The following is a 15138-nucleotide window of genomic DNA, read 5'->3' on the forward strand; positions in this document are numbered from 1 at the left end:
TCCCCAAAAAGTGTACTTAAGCACTGCTCAACCCCTGCCCGGGGCTCTGGGTCTCTCTCTCTTCCTGAGTGGGCACGGAGCCCCAGCATGCTGGATCAATAAATCCCCTTCTGCCAATTGCATGAGTGGTCTCTTGGTGGTCTCTTCCTCCGACGCTTCGCCGGTCCCTTACATTTACCAATGAGCAACATCCCCAGTTCTTTTTATTTTAATTTGAGACAGGGTCTTGCTAAATTGCTGAGGCTGGCTTTGAACTTAGGAACTGGTATTACAGGCATGCACCACTGTGCTTGATTGAATGAAAAATTTCTGAACAACTTTTCTGAAACAGAAAATAAAAATTAGTATATATGATGAATATAAACTCTTGGGTTTTAAGCTGGGTATGGTGTGCATGCCTATAATCCCAGCGACCTGGAAGGCTGAGTTTGAGGCCAGCCTGGGCAACACAGGGACACCCTGTCTATATATAAATAAATAAATACTTGGATTTCAACTGATGAGTCACTTTCCCTAGGTCTCTCACTTATTGTCTTTTTGAAACTTTTCAAGTAATGAAACCAAAACCATGAAAGTCATCATATTATTTTCAGACCAATCAAATTGAATTCTCAAGAAAGCAAACAAAAATTTCCAGAAAACCTGCAAAGTCAGCTTCAGTTTCTAACTGATGGATTTGATCCCTGAAGACAGAAAAGACCAAACCCAGGGAAGGATGGCTCAGAGTGGCACCATTTACACAAGTCACACGATTATAAGAAGTTTTTAAAACTAGTTGCAAAGTTATAATAGTTGCTATGCTTGGAGCAAAGATTCCTTTATTAATTCTTCCTTTCGGATGTCACCTGTGTTATACCCAAGGTACACAATGTGGAAATATAATTTGTTGTGCTAAAAAATGGATAGAGGGACTTAAAAAGCAACTTAAGAAATATATCAACTAATTTCAATATGAGGATCTTATTTGATCCTGATTTAAAAAAATAGGATAAATTTAAACAGTGATTACATATTGATTATATTAAATGCATGGTGATTTTGAAGCTATGATAATGGCATTTTATAAATAATCCTTATTCTTTGGATTGTTTAAAATACATGTATTGAAGTATTTATGGCTTAAATATTGTGTTCTCTGGGGTCAAACAGACAGGGATTCAGATATCTGCTTGCTTCATGGCAAATGGGGAGGGAGGACAGAGGAGGTTCTTCCCTTTAAGGGTTAAAACCAGGCTCTGTTGCTTACACATCCTTCCAATCACATCCCTGTGGCCAGACTGAGTTCATGGCCAAGTGTAGATGAGAGGTTGGAAAATGGAATACTTAACCTCTCGCCATGTGCTCATTAAAACACAGGACTTCTATTACCAAGGTAAAAGGAGAGACTGGGTCAGGTGGAATCTTTGCTCCAAACATAATGACTATAACAATTTTTCAGCTGGTTTTAAAAACTTCTTGCGATTGTGTGTTGCCGCAGTCTGGCTGGGCACAAAGTAACTGAGCCACCACAAAAGCCTTGTAGATTCAAACAGCAACTCTTTATTCCGGAACTCTCACCAGCACTCTACACGCATGTTCTGGGAGAATCCACACCTCCACCGGGCTCTGCATCCCAAATACTCTCTGAATCCCGCAAGAACTCAATGGGAACTCAAGGAGCAGGCACCAGAGGCAGCAGGATATGCCCTATTCCTAGCAGGATCCACCCTAAACCCGGATCGGCCCTAAACCCGGAGCAAGGTCACCTTTCATGCAATGTCACTGCAAATGACCTGGGTCTAAGGCAAGCCCATTTCCACAATGGAGAGTCCTCCCTCTAAGCAACATTGGGTAGGCTGACAAGGAAATTGCCATGCGTCATTCCTACTTGGCTATGGCTCTCAGCAGTGTGACGTGTGTAAATAGTACTACTCTGAGATTCCTTCTGTGGTTTTGGTATTTTCTGTCTTCAGAGTTCAAATCCATCAGTTGCAAATTGAACTTGTTTGGCACGTTTTCTAAAATAGGCACTTCTACCATAGGATACCACTAAATGAACACATTTATATTATTTTAGAACATATACAAAACAGAACAAATTAAAGAATAATATAAGTACTAAATATAATTAGAGGTTTTAATTTTCTTTGCACCTGATCATTTTATGTACCCCTGGGGAAACTGCACCCCATTTGGAAAATCTTGGTCTAAGCAAAAAGATATGGTATTATGAACCTGAGTGATGTCAGGAGAAGGTAAAAGAAGTGGTTCAATTTAGGCTGCATCTTGAAATTAGAGGCAAGAAGTTCTCCCGGTGGTTTGTGGTAGGGAGAAGGGGCACCTCATAAGATGCACACAAATGACTCCTAGTTCTGGCCCAAGCAACTGCATGAATCATGTTACCATTTCACTGAGACTAAACAGACCGTGGGGAATAGCAGGTATGGGAAGGAAACAAAAAGTTTGTTTGGGGACATGTTACACTTGAATTTCTGTTAGATTTCAAATGATATCAAGAGAGGCCCTTGGATGTATGAGTCCGAGTCTCTAATGAATATTAAGGCTGGAGGGAAAAAAAAAATGTGGGCATTTAAAGTGACGGACTGCACAAGATCACTTAGAGCAGAAGTCAGGGAGAAGGGTCCTGGGATTGAGCCTCAGGGATGCCAGCATTTAGAGACTGACACGAGGAAGTGGATACATCCAAAGAGACTAAAAAAGGATCTCTAGGGAGGTGGGAAGGAAACTCCGAGAATGTGATCATCTTGTGAGCCAAGTGAACAGGGAACACTCAGCTGGCACCGCAAAAGACAGGTCAGGAAGGAGAAATGGAGAACTAAGAACTTGTATTATGGTTGTCATCTCCCTAAATATCTGTCTCAAAGTGATGACAGCATCTGGCATCATCCCAGGGGAGAAGGAAGGGACAGTATCAATTAGAATGATTCACTCATACAAAAAAAAAAAAAAAAAAAAACTTATAGCAGTGGCTTTAAAATGTAGATTACTTGTTTCACATTAAAAAGCAAAAAACAAAAACAACAACCAAGCTTGGAGCTAGGCAGTTCTGAACATATTGCTACTTTATAAAGTTGAAAGAGACCCCAGATGCTGTCCAAGTCCTACTGCCTCCCCAGCTGCGGCTGCTAGGGATTGGCCAGCACCTGGGTTTCTGCAGCAGGAAGGGAAGGGGTGCATGGCTGTTAAGGAGACTTTTGAGACATGCCATACAACTCTACCGGCCTCTCTCGTTAACCAAACATAGTTACATGTCAATCCTTTAGTTTGGTGGCAATGTTCCTTGATGAAAATTCTGAATTCTGTTACTAAAGGGAAGAGATCCTCCCAAATTGAACCAGTAGATGGCGGTTTACTTGGTGATGAGAGGCAGGGGTATGTGATCACCAGCTTCTCCTTGCTTATTCATTCATTTTCTTTCTCCTTCCCTCTCTCCTCCCGTCCTTTATCCATGTTTGTATTTGCTGTTAATGACCACCCTCTTTAACAGTGCATCGTCAACATTTTTTTTTACATCCTCAAGTATTCTGCTTTTGAGTTTTTAATTTTCAATAGCTGGATAGAGTCTGTCTCAGGGACATGCCATAGTTTTCTGGTAAGGACAGATCGTTTTAGCTTTTTGGAATTGTAAGTAAGTGGGGATGAGCCCATCACAATGTCCCCAGAATAATATCCTAGAAATGGAATCACACAGTCAAAGGACAGTAACAGTGATCCTGATGGCATCTATGTGAGGTTACGGACTGCAGATAGCAGCCATTCTTAAGTGTGCAAACTCAGTTAATGCTCACAACTACCCTATCAGACAGGCATGTTTATGAGTCCCACTTACAGTTACTCCATGGGAAAACTGAGGCATGGGGAGGTGAAGGTACTTGCTCAACATTGGATTAGTCAGTGAGACAGCAGGCACGCTTAGCACACTGTCTCATGATGAACATTTTTTTTTTATTCTTTTTTTTTTTTTATTGGTTGTTCACAACATTACAAAGCTCTTGACATAACCCACTTCATACATTGGACTGAAGTGGGTTATGAACCCCCAATTTTACCCCAAATGCAGCTTGCAGAGTCACATCGGTTACACCTCCACATTTTTACATAATGTCCTATTGGTAATTGTTGTATTCTGCTTCCTTTCCTATCCCCTACTATCCCCCCTCCCCTCCCCTCCCAGCTTCTCTCTCTACCCCATCTACTGTAATTCATTTCTCTCCTTGTTTATTTTCCCATTCCCTCACAACCTTGATGAACATTTTTAAAGCTCATTATGCACAAGGCCAGAATGCCCCAGGAAACTCCTGATACCAAGCCCTGCTTCCACAGCAGCAAGAGGAGGACCAGGCACAAGCCGACCAGTGGGATTCTTGCTTCTTTTAAATAAATAACACAAGACTGAGATTCACCAACCCTACGCATGTGAGTTCACTTCGAAATACAGCCAAATCTCCTGGTCCGCAGCGGTTGCATTCTATAAAGCCATTGCCAAGGCTGAGCTGGTGAGTGCTGGACCATCATTCCTAGAGGAAGTACAGGCGAGGTTCCTAGGAGCCTGTGGTCAAAATATTTTCATTAACCAGTCAATCCACAGGCTTGTGTTATGTGTGTTTCTGTTTAAAGACACCTTGATATAGATTGCTGATTCATTAGCATTGAACTCCCAGCCAACCACACTGTAACTCATGCCTAAATAAAGCATGTCTCTCATACATATTTTCTCTGTAAGGCACATCACAGCCTTCTTGCATTTTGGAACACTAGCCAGCCCTTCAACGCTACGACTGGGGGCTTTTAAACAGTGAAATCATCCAAAAAATATGAAAATGCAAAAATATGGCACAAAATAGGCTATGCACAGGACACTATCAAAGAAAAAGTAGAGCTTGGCCAGGTTCCACCTCAGCTGGGAGCATGCACGCTGGAGACTCAAAGTGTTTACCACTGTGCTAAGAATGACTCTGTCTAAGAACATGTCTAAGAACAATTGCTGTGAATATTGATTTGAGGATTACAAACAAATTTTAGCAAGTAGGCAAATTTCCATAAGGAGGATCAACAGTGTCTGTATTTCCATCAGTTTAGCTGATTGTATTTCTTTTGTACAGGTTATTCAAGGCACTGGCTTGTGCTTACTTGTGCAATACCATTAGTCGTCATTTTAACCTATTTTGCTGTTTTCAAAAGGTACATAAGCCTTTTTAAGAAAATTATTTTCAAACTTAACTTGATTTTTCAAAGGCAAGAACTTTATAAAGCCCTAAAAGATTAAAAAAAAAAGTTTGAAATTTCAGACTTTTTTTTTTTTTTTGGAACTGGGGATTGAACCCAGGAATACTTTATGACTGAGCGCCATCTCCAGTTTTTTTTATTTTTTATTTTGAGACAGGGTCTTGCTAAGTTACTGAGGGTCTTGCTGAGTGCCAGATGGGTCTTGAATTTGTGATCCTCCTGTCCCAGCCTCCTGAGTCACTGGGATTACAGGTGTGCCCCACTGTGCCTGGCTAAAATTTTAGACATTTAAAAAGAAACAAAAGTTTTTTTGTTTTGCTTGTTGTCTGGGATTTTTGCACGCACCAGCTTCCCATGTAAGAGTCTGCATTACCTTGAGATAGAATGAATCCTTGGAGCACTGAAAGATTAAGGCCTGGGAACACAACCCAATATTCCTGGGTACTGTTCCAAAGCCTCCTTATATCCTTGGTCTGCTTTGAGATGTAGTTACACTTCTGTTCCTAGTCCATTCCTTCCTGGTTACAAGGAACCCTCCACCTCCAAGTCCCTTAGGACAGTGACCCGCCTATAAATGTGAGGAGCAGAAACTCCTGATCCCCCAACAGTTTTCATATAAGCCTTCTCCAAAAGGATATGGCTAGGTTAATCTGTCACTCCCACAAGAAACACCAAAGAGCAAATTTTCTACAAGGTGATGGCATCTAGGATCCAAGTCATTTCACACCTGTGCCTTGAGTCAAGCGTGAAAACTAGATTTCAGTTTCCCTAGATCTGCATAGTTCAAGGTAATAGTCATGAGGTGATTTAAAGAAAAAAAATCAATTAGTAAAATTAAATTTAGAATGCAGTCCTCAGTCACATTTAGCCACAATTTGGTGCTCAGTAGCTACATCTGGCAAGTGACTAACATTCGGGATAGTGCAAGTGTAGCCCAATTCCTCCAATGGAGGAATTTCCACTGGTCGGGGCTGACAAAGCCTAGTTTATAATTTCCCAAGGATGCTGCTCTCATATTATGGCTGCAAATACCAGGAAGATCCTTGAATAATAGATTATCAGTCAGTTGACTCTCCTCTAAACAATATTATTAAAATCTATTGAAAAAAGTTTTGAAGTATTACCCAGTGAAATATTTTGGGACAGCAAATGTTTTTTTATAAAGGTATTTTTTTAATCCTCAGATAGTAGTATTAAAGTTAATCATCTCCTTCACAGATTGGTCACTGGAACCAAAATTGTTTTCTGCTGAGTGTTGTTATGGGCCTGTCACCAGGATGCCAAAACTAAGAAGGGGAGATGGCATCAAGTACCCACAGAGCTACACAACCAGGATTTGATTTTTAAAGCACTTCATTCAGTGTAGAGAAAATTATTCCACTGGCCAATACTGTTAGTCCTGGATAATCCCCAAAATAAATAATAATCATAATAATAGTTCTAAAACATGTCTCCTGTCCCTGAGCATCTTGAGCTGAAAAAGCTATTAACTGGGAGGTATCCGGGGAGAGAGAGAGGTAAACAGCACCATCCGGTGTCTGCAGTGGACAAACAGCTCTATCAGCTCTAGGTGAGCCTGTGGACTGGGCTTCTGGACCTCTGGCATGGCTCCAGACAGGGCAGCTGCCTACTGCAGGGAGGACGGGGATGGGTACTCGGGAGGGAGTGTGATCCTGACATCCAGATGGTTAGCGCCAGCCACAGTGGCTGTGGGGCACCCAGAACGTGGGAGACCAAGTGGGCTAGGCTAGGAGTGTGGAGAACACTGGACTTCTAAGGCTCGGTCAGAAAAAGATGGAAAATAGCTTTTTAATAATGTTTGTATTGATTACATGCTGAAATAATATTTTTGCTATATTAGGTTAAATAAAAATACTGTTATGGTTTAAGTATATTATTTTGAGACAGGGTCTTGCTAAGTTGTCCCCCAATAGCTCATGTGGGAGACAATGCAAGAAAGTTTAGAGGTGAAATGACTGGGTTCTGAGAGCCTTAACCCAATCAGTGAATTAATCCCCTGAAAGGGATTCACTGGGTGGTAACTATAGGCAGGTGGGTGTGGCTGGAGGAGGTGAGTCCATGGGGGTGTGTCTTTAGGGTCTATATCTTGTCCTTGTTGAGTGGAACTCTCTCTCTGCTTCCTGGTGTGATGTCTTCAGCTGCTGTCCTCCGCCACATTCTTCTGCCATGATGTTCTGCCTCACTTTGGGCCCAAAGCAATGGAATTAGTCATCTATTGACTGAGACCTCTGAAATTGTGAGCCTCCAAATAAACGTTTCCCCCTCTAATTATTCTTGTCCCGTCATTTGGCCACAGCAGCATCAAATCTGACTAAAACAAATACGTTACTAAAATTCGTTTGACCTCTTTCTTTTTTCCTTTGTAATGTCGCGACTGAAAGTTTAAAATAAAAGAAAGAAAGAAAGTTTAAAATTACTTATGTGGCTCACATTATCTTTCCACCGGGCGGTACTAGTCCTCCCTTAATCTGTAGCTTCATGTACAAGGTAGAATTAACCATTCTCTCAACAAATTTTGTCTTTCCATCATGTTCTGACCAACTTTGGAATGATTCTTTGGGTCCGTTAGCTCTGTGGCCAATTTCATCTAAACATTTAGGATAGTAGAAGGGCCAGGTGGGCAGGGCTCTCGTTTAGTATTTCAGATTCAGGTCTCCAGAAGGAGGTCAGTAACCCCATATTTCAGTTTCTCGTCCAGCTCTTTATTAGATAGAAATGTCTTTGTTATCAGGCATCCTGAAATGTGGCAGGGAAACAGAGCTGAGTACCCTGCAGACTGTGCAGTAGGCACAGTCCTAGTACATAATGTCCTAGATGGAGACCAGGCTTGGTGCGTTGTACCCATTTCCTGGGAGCCAGCTTCTACTTATCCGTTGGTGGCAGAAGTAACATCAGCAGAGAAACTAACTGTAGTTCATTAGAAACCGACTGGGTGTCACGCACTGTGCTAGCCACAGTGAGAGTTATTTTTGGCAAGGCATAGGCTGAGACAAGAGCAGGGGATGGGGACACTGGTTATTGGATGAACAAGATGGCCCAATGAAGCCGAGGAGAGGGCTCATGCCAGGGTGGTAGAAGCAGGAAGGAATGTGCAGGGCTGGTTTTGAGAGAAACTGTGGAGGACCCCAACAAAACTTCCAGCCCAGAGTGCCAGCTCTGGTGCCCACCTCCCTGGGTGTGTCAGCTCCATCTCTCACAGGCCTCGGACAGGGCTATTCAACATTCTGTGCTCATTATCTTCTGTGAAAAATGAGTACTTGGTAGTATAAGTAAGAACAGCACAAAAATAATAATATGTAGGGTTGGGGGTGTGGTTCAGTGGTAGAGCCCTTGCTTAGCATGCTCAGAGGCCGGAGTTCGATCTCCAGACCAAAAGAAAAAGAAAAAAAAAGAAAAGAAAATTTAGCCAGGAATGGTGAGCACATGCCTGTTAATTCCAGCACCTTGGGAAGCTGAGGCAGAAGGATCTTGAGTTCAAAGCCAGCCTCAGAAACTAAGCGAGACCCTAAGCAACTTAGTGAGACCTTGTCTCTAAATAGAATACACAAAGGACTAGGAATGTGGCTCAGTGGTTAAGTGCTCCTAGGTTCAATACTTGGTATGAAAAAAGAAAGAAAGAATAATATATAGAAATATGCTAATTTAAGAAAAATGCTTACACTAGTGACCGACTCATAATAGTATTAAGTGTTCATACTATGACTCTGATTATTGTTAATATTCAAGAAACAAGCAAAAGTAACAGGAGTTTGGATTCTTGGAGCCCAGAAAGAGGTGACACTGCCAAGCTTAGCCGAGGACTCAGACAGGGATCTTGCTAGGGAAGAGAGACGATGGATTTGTGCTTTGCCAAGTTTGGGTTTGGGGTGCTCCTGATGATGTGGGTGGTGATATCTGTGCATAGAATTGGAGATGTAGGTTTGGGGGCTAGGGAAAAACTTCATCAGGACAGTAATTGATTCCCTGAACATCTGAGGTCCCCAAGAAAGAGAATCTGAAGCCCAGGGGTGGTGGGATGGGCAGAGGAGATAGGGCTGGATGGGCGAGATCCAGGAGGACCACCCACATAGGGCTGTGCTGGGGACCCCAGGGAGGAGGGACATGTTAGAGCTGCAATCAGAGAGGCTGGCGAGAGACTGAGGCTTTTGGTTTCTTGAGTGAGTTGCTGAGTTGATGGAGATGGGGATCACCAAGCAGCAGGGAAAACCCAGGTGAAGTGGGGGCACTGGGTGGACTATGAGGCTTCCTTTCTCTTCAGTTGCAGGTAGAACAGGGCTCGGGTTACCCGGAGAAGCCAGCCGTGGGAGAAGGCCAAGGGCAAGGGATTCCAAGCTCAGCTGACCAAGGGATGCCCATGGTCAGGAGGAGTTGACGGGCAGGTGGGGGGTACAGAGTGGTGTAGTAAGTGGGGGTGCACTGAGGTGAGCAGCAGGTGTGGCGGCAGTGAGGCGGGAATGCTGGTGACTGGGCTCATGGTCAGAAGTGGGCATTTCCCCTTTGGAGCAGCGTGAGGGTGAGATCCGTGGGGTCACATTGGAGGGGACAACTGAGCAGACGAGGGGAGGCACGGCTCTTGCCTATGTGTCAGGGCAGGATTGTCATCCAGAGCCACCGGGAGTCCAGGGCTTTTTCCTTCCTTCCTTCAACAGACATGATGGAGATTGTGCCTACCAGGCACAGGGCTGACGGGGTAGGGTCACAGTGCCGGGGAGGCCGGGCCTCGTGTGAGGTTCAGAGAAAACACATGACAAGGCTCCTACCCTTGAGAAGCTTAGGGTCCCACTGGGGAGAATGGACAAGGACACAAGAAACTGTTGGAGGACTGGGGCGAGAAGCACGCAGTGATGAACAGAGCGCGATACGGATGGCGAGAACGAGCTACCGGCAAAGGGGACTGGAAGAGGCCAGAATAAGGTGAAGCCTGGGTGGGGTGGGGTTTGGAAACGAGGAGAGCAGAAGAGGCATCCCAGGCTGGGTAAACAGCAGGGGCAAAGGGAAGGAAGGAAAGTATTGGATCGTGAGATGGGTCCCCCTGGCGCTGGGCTGAAGACAGGCCAAAGGGACTGAATATTTGCAAGGAGACCCTGGGATGTCAGGGACATGAAAGGGGAGTGATGTGGGAACAGGGAGCCACTCAAAGACAAGCAGGAGGGTTCTGCATGAAAAGCACTTTTGCAGGAGGGGATTATGAGTCTAGAAAAAAAATCTGGCCCCCAAGGCAAGATCCTGAAGAGAAACCTGGTACTTGGGGCTGATGGTCCATACATTTTTGTTAACTATTCAGATTCTGCATCATGTGTTTTTACTGCACCTTCAATAACAGTTTTTGATTGTAAAGAACCCACGTGGCTACAGGACGAGTCCCGCAAGTTGTTAGGTAAAGGCTGCTATGCGATGGGGATAGAGGGGTCAGGGAGGAGTTTGTGGGGGCAGGGGAGCTGGGAGCAGATTTCCTCATGGAAATGGTGGCATTTTACAGTGGGGGAGGGCTAACTCAATTAGGGATGTCAGAGGGCAGACGAAGAGACAGCAGACGTCCAAGGGAAGATGAGCATGTTTTCAATGCTCACCCAGAGAGTCAAGGTAAGACAGTTTCTGAGAGTCCCGTTTTTTTGTTTGTTTTTGTACAAAGGGCCAGAAAACAGATCACAAAGTCAACGGCATTAGGAGAGGGGCAGAGAGTCCCATTTTTATGAGAAGAATGGTTTATTGTGGGGTCTCAGCCTGGTGCAAATATGGGGATTTGGGCTCGATTCCTTGACTGTGGGGGAAACTGAGGCCCTCTGAGTGGAGGAGGAGACCCCTAGGGAGTGAGCAGAGGTGTGCAAAGGCCCTGAGGTGTGTACCAAGGAGCCCGTGTGAGAAGCATTGCCCACGTGATGGACTCTGGGAAATTCACAGCACCCCTTAGCATGTCTGGATCTTAGTGAGGAAAACTAGCATTGCTTTGCCCCGGGAACCACAGCATTAGGTTTCCATGAACTCTTGCTCTCTGGATCATAAATGTTTGAGGGGCTCTGGGCTGATCTGATCTGTGGGCACTGTGGCTGTGCGCAGAGTGTCGGGAAGGCAGAGGCCAGTCTGAAGGGGCCCTTAGGCAGGGCTGCAGCTGTGCTTGTGACTCATTCCTCTGAGGTGGCCCAAGATCATCCTGTCCTCACTACAGAGGTGACTGTACAGGAAGAGAAGTGTCAGGGTGAGAAGAAGACCATCCCAGGAGATCCGTATGGAAACGAAGTCACGATTGACACTGGTGACAGTTTCCATGTGGATCTTATGGTCTCAGCTCTGAGAGTCACATTAAAAAACTGGCTTGATTGGAGGCGTTGGGACTGTTAATTAGTGTTGTATACCAAAGTGCTGAGTCAGGTGGACTGAAGCCACTGCCACCCCATGAGGGCTCAGGACCCGGCACAATAGGTGACCAAGTGCTTACTTTCTTGTCTCTAAGTTTTTTCACTGGAGATACGAAGATGTCCATATGTAAGGGTTCATAGGTACATAAGCCAAGAGTGGTTAGGCTGCTTATTTTTTTCCCCTGTTATATAAAGATAAGGGGCACATACATTTTTAGGATATAGACACCATTCCTCTTTTGCTTTAGGAAAAAAAAAAAGTAATTCATTGCAGGATCAGTGGAGATGCAGGGAAGGAAGACAGATTGACAGGCAGCAGGTAAATGTGGTGTTTCCTCTGAAAGAGGCCAGATCATGGCTGTCCCTTGCAGTGGCATAATATGGGGAGGGCAGGGAGGCCTCTGAACCCCTGAGACATATGGCATGAGTTTGGGGGGCAAACGGCCCAGAGCACTTGGGAAACCCTGAAGCCACCTATGGATACAGCACAGCAATGGATCCCAAGTGAGGAGGAGGCGCCCCATGGAACCCACAGTTCCAGAGCCAATCCCAAGCACCTTGGCTCCTGCACCCGCTGCCCCTGGTGAGCCCGTTACAGGCGAGTGTCCAGCCTGAGAGCACAGGTGATTTCTTCACTCCAGGGCAGGCAGTGTTCTCTGTGAGACGGCCTCCAGCCGACTTCCCAAGGCCATCAGCAAGGGTTGAGAGGGCCCTGGAACCCTGGGTGCTCCTGGGAGGATGCCCATCTCCCCAGTCCCGCCACCTCCCGACGGTACAGCTTCCTATAAACTCTGTCTTGAACCAACCTTGTCAGACCCTTAATTCCAGGCCCGTGGAAGCCCAGGACTCCCGGCACATCCTTCATCTTTCCTACTTGGATCCCATGTAGCTCTGTAGGTTCCCCATTCTACATTGTCTTCCCCTTTCTGAGCCAGCCACCCCGTGGTCCTACTAGGTTTCCCATCACAATACCCGCAGCCCCTCCAGAGTCCTGAGTTACAAGTATCTCCTTCTCCAATGATCCTACCTCCTCTTCCTTGACCCTGAACCTCCTTGAGCTCTCTCTCCTCATCTGGCTTCAGTTTCCAAGTTCATCAGTCTTTATCCTTTTCTTCTCTCACTCTGAAGTGAGACTTGCCCCAGGGTCGGTCAGTTGTAAGTGGTAGAACCAGGACTCAAACCCAGGCAGGGTGGCCTTCTGGGCCTCTGACCCACCGAACTAGACTGTGAAAAGATGTGCGTAATCCATCTCTCATGTACAGTCAGAGACCTCTCAGGAAGTCTTCTCCAAGCTGGTTGCTCCATAAAGAGTTTATCCTTAATTTAAGTATTCTGCAAAGATGGAGCTTCCTTCTAGCCATTTATATTGAGCGAGTAGTGAAGATACCAAATACCGTGGCAAACTCAGCCTTCAAGACTCGGGATGTGCAGGGGTCTTCAGAGGCCTCAGAGACACATGAGAGAGCTTGGGCTGAGAGAGAGAGGTAACTGGACCAGGGTGTCATGCTCACTCTCACATGGGAGAACCAGAAGCAGGAACCCCAGCTATCTTGGCCTCTGCTCCAGTGCTTTTCCATGACCTGAGGGTGCTTCCCAACAAACCCCTCGGCTGTCACCCTGCTGGGAGGCACACTTTGCTCCAGCCTGAGGACATGGTGCTAGCTGCTCAGGCCATGTAGGAGGAGGCCCGGCTGCACCAGCACCGTGCGAGGCCTGTGGCGCTGGCTGTATTGGAAGGCAACCGTTCCTCCAGGTTGGAGTGGGAGGGTGGATGATGGGGAACGAGACCAGTGTGAGCCACAGGAGGGCTGCCAGGCTGCCTGTGTTGGTGCCTGACGCTTAGGGAACAGGAACCAGTCCTTCCTCTCTCCCCAATCTTGCTCTTTTGATCTCAGCATCGTTCTTTTTTCTTCTTCAAGATTTCCTCTTCAAACTCAAAAGACGACACCATAAAACAAAACAAAACAATAGCCCAATCAAATGGGCAAAGGAACTGAATAAGCACTTCATAGAAGAAGAAATACAACCAATCAACAAATATATGGAAAAGTCTTCAACATCTCTAGCAATTAGAGAAATGCAAATTAAAACTACACTGGGATTTTATCTCACTCCCGTCAGAATGGCGATTATCAAGAATACAAGGAACAATAAATGTTGGCGAGGATGTGGGGAAAAGGCACACTCATACATTGTTGGTGGGACTGCAAATTGGTGCAACCACTATGGAAAGCATATGGAGAATCCTCAGAAAACTGGGAATGGAACCACCATCTGACCCAGTTATCCCACTCCCCGATTTATACCCAGACTTAAAATCAGCATACTACAGTGATGCAGCCACATCAATGTTTATCACAGCTCAATTCACAATAGCTAAAATATGGAACCAGTCTAGGTGCCTTTCAGTAGGTAAATGGATAAAGAAAACATAGTATATATACACAATGGGATATTACTCAGCCATAAAGAAGAACGAAATTATGGCATTTGCTGTAAATGGATGGAACTAAAGACTATCATGTTCAGTGAAATAAGCCAGTCCCCAAAAAACAAATGTCAAATGTTCTCTCTGATATATGGATCCTAAGACACATAAACAGGGTGGGTATGGAAGAATAGAAGTTCATTGGATTAGACAAAGGGAAATGAAAGGAAGGGAGAGAAATGAGGGATGGGAATAGGAAAGACAGTAGAATGAATTAGACATTACTTTCTTATGTTCATATGTGAATACACGACCCATGTAATTCCACATCATGAACAACCACAAGAATGGGAAGTATTCCATGTATGTAAAAAATGTCAAAATATATTCTACTGTCAGGTATAGCTAAAAAGCATAAATAAAAAATTAAAAGAAAAAAAGAAGGTTTATTTTTCAAGGTCCTTCTATGCACAGGAAAAGCCAGGGCTCAGTGGAGTAGGCCACATTGGGGATCACTGAAAAGCCCCTGAGCCAGTCTCCCTCACAGCTTCCTGGTGTCCCCTCAGCTCTCCTTCAGGTGAAGGTGGCTGGGGCTGTGAGTCTTACAGGATCCTGTGGGAGGGACAGCTCCTATCTCCTTAGACACAGTGCCCTGCCACCCATATGGAGCCTGGAGCAAAAGAAAAAAAAAAAGTATGCTGCTCTATGCAGTTTCGCATTTTCTAAACGGTTATTTTTTCCAGAAGTAACTTTATAAAATTGAAAAATTATTAAAACTCCATATTAATTTAGGCTTAAATATTTTATTTGCACCAAACAAACAAAAAAACCCAGAACCAAAATCTACTAAACTACTTTCTTGTCATTTTACTTTATTTATTTAGACAGGGCCTCACTAAGTTACTCAGGTGAGGTCTGAACTTGCCATCTTTCTGCTTCAGCCTCCAGAGCCCCTGGAGTTATAGATGTATGCCATCCCATCCAGCTCCGTTCCTGGCTTTAATGGAAGGAAAATCATTAATAAAAAAATATTTCAAAATCTACCTTTTTATCTTGTTTTCAATTAAGAGCAGTGCCATGATTGAGATTTTTTTTTCTCAACCAGGT

Source organism: Spermophilus citellus, assembly GCF_964194105.1.
Source record: "Spermophilus citellus genome assembly, chromosome: 9".
Classification (NCBI taxonomy): Eukaryota; Metazoa; Chordata; class Mammalia; order Rodentia; family Sciuridae; genus Spermophilus; species Spermophilus citellus.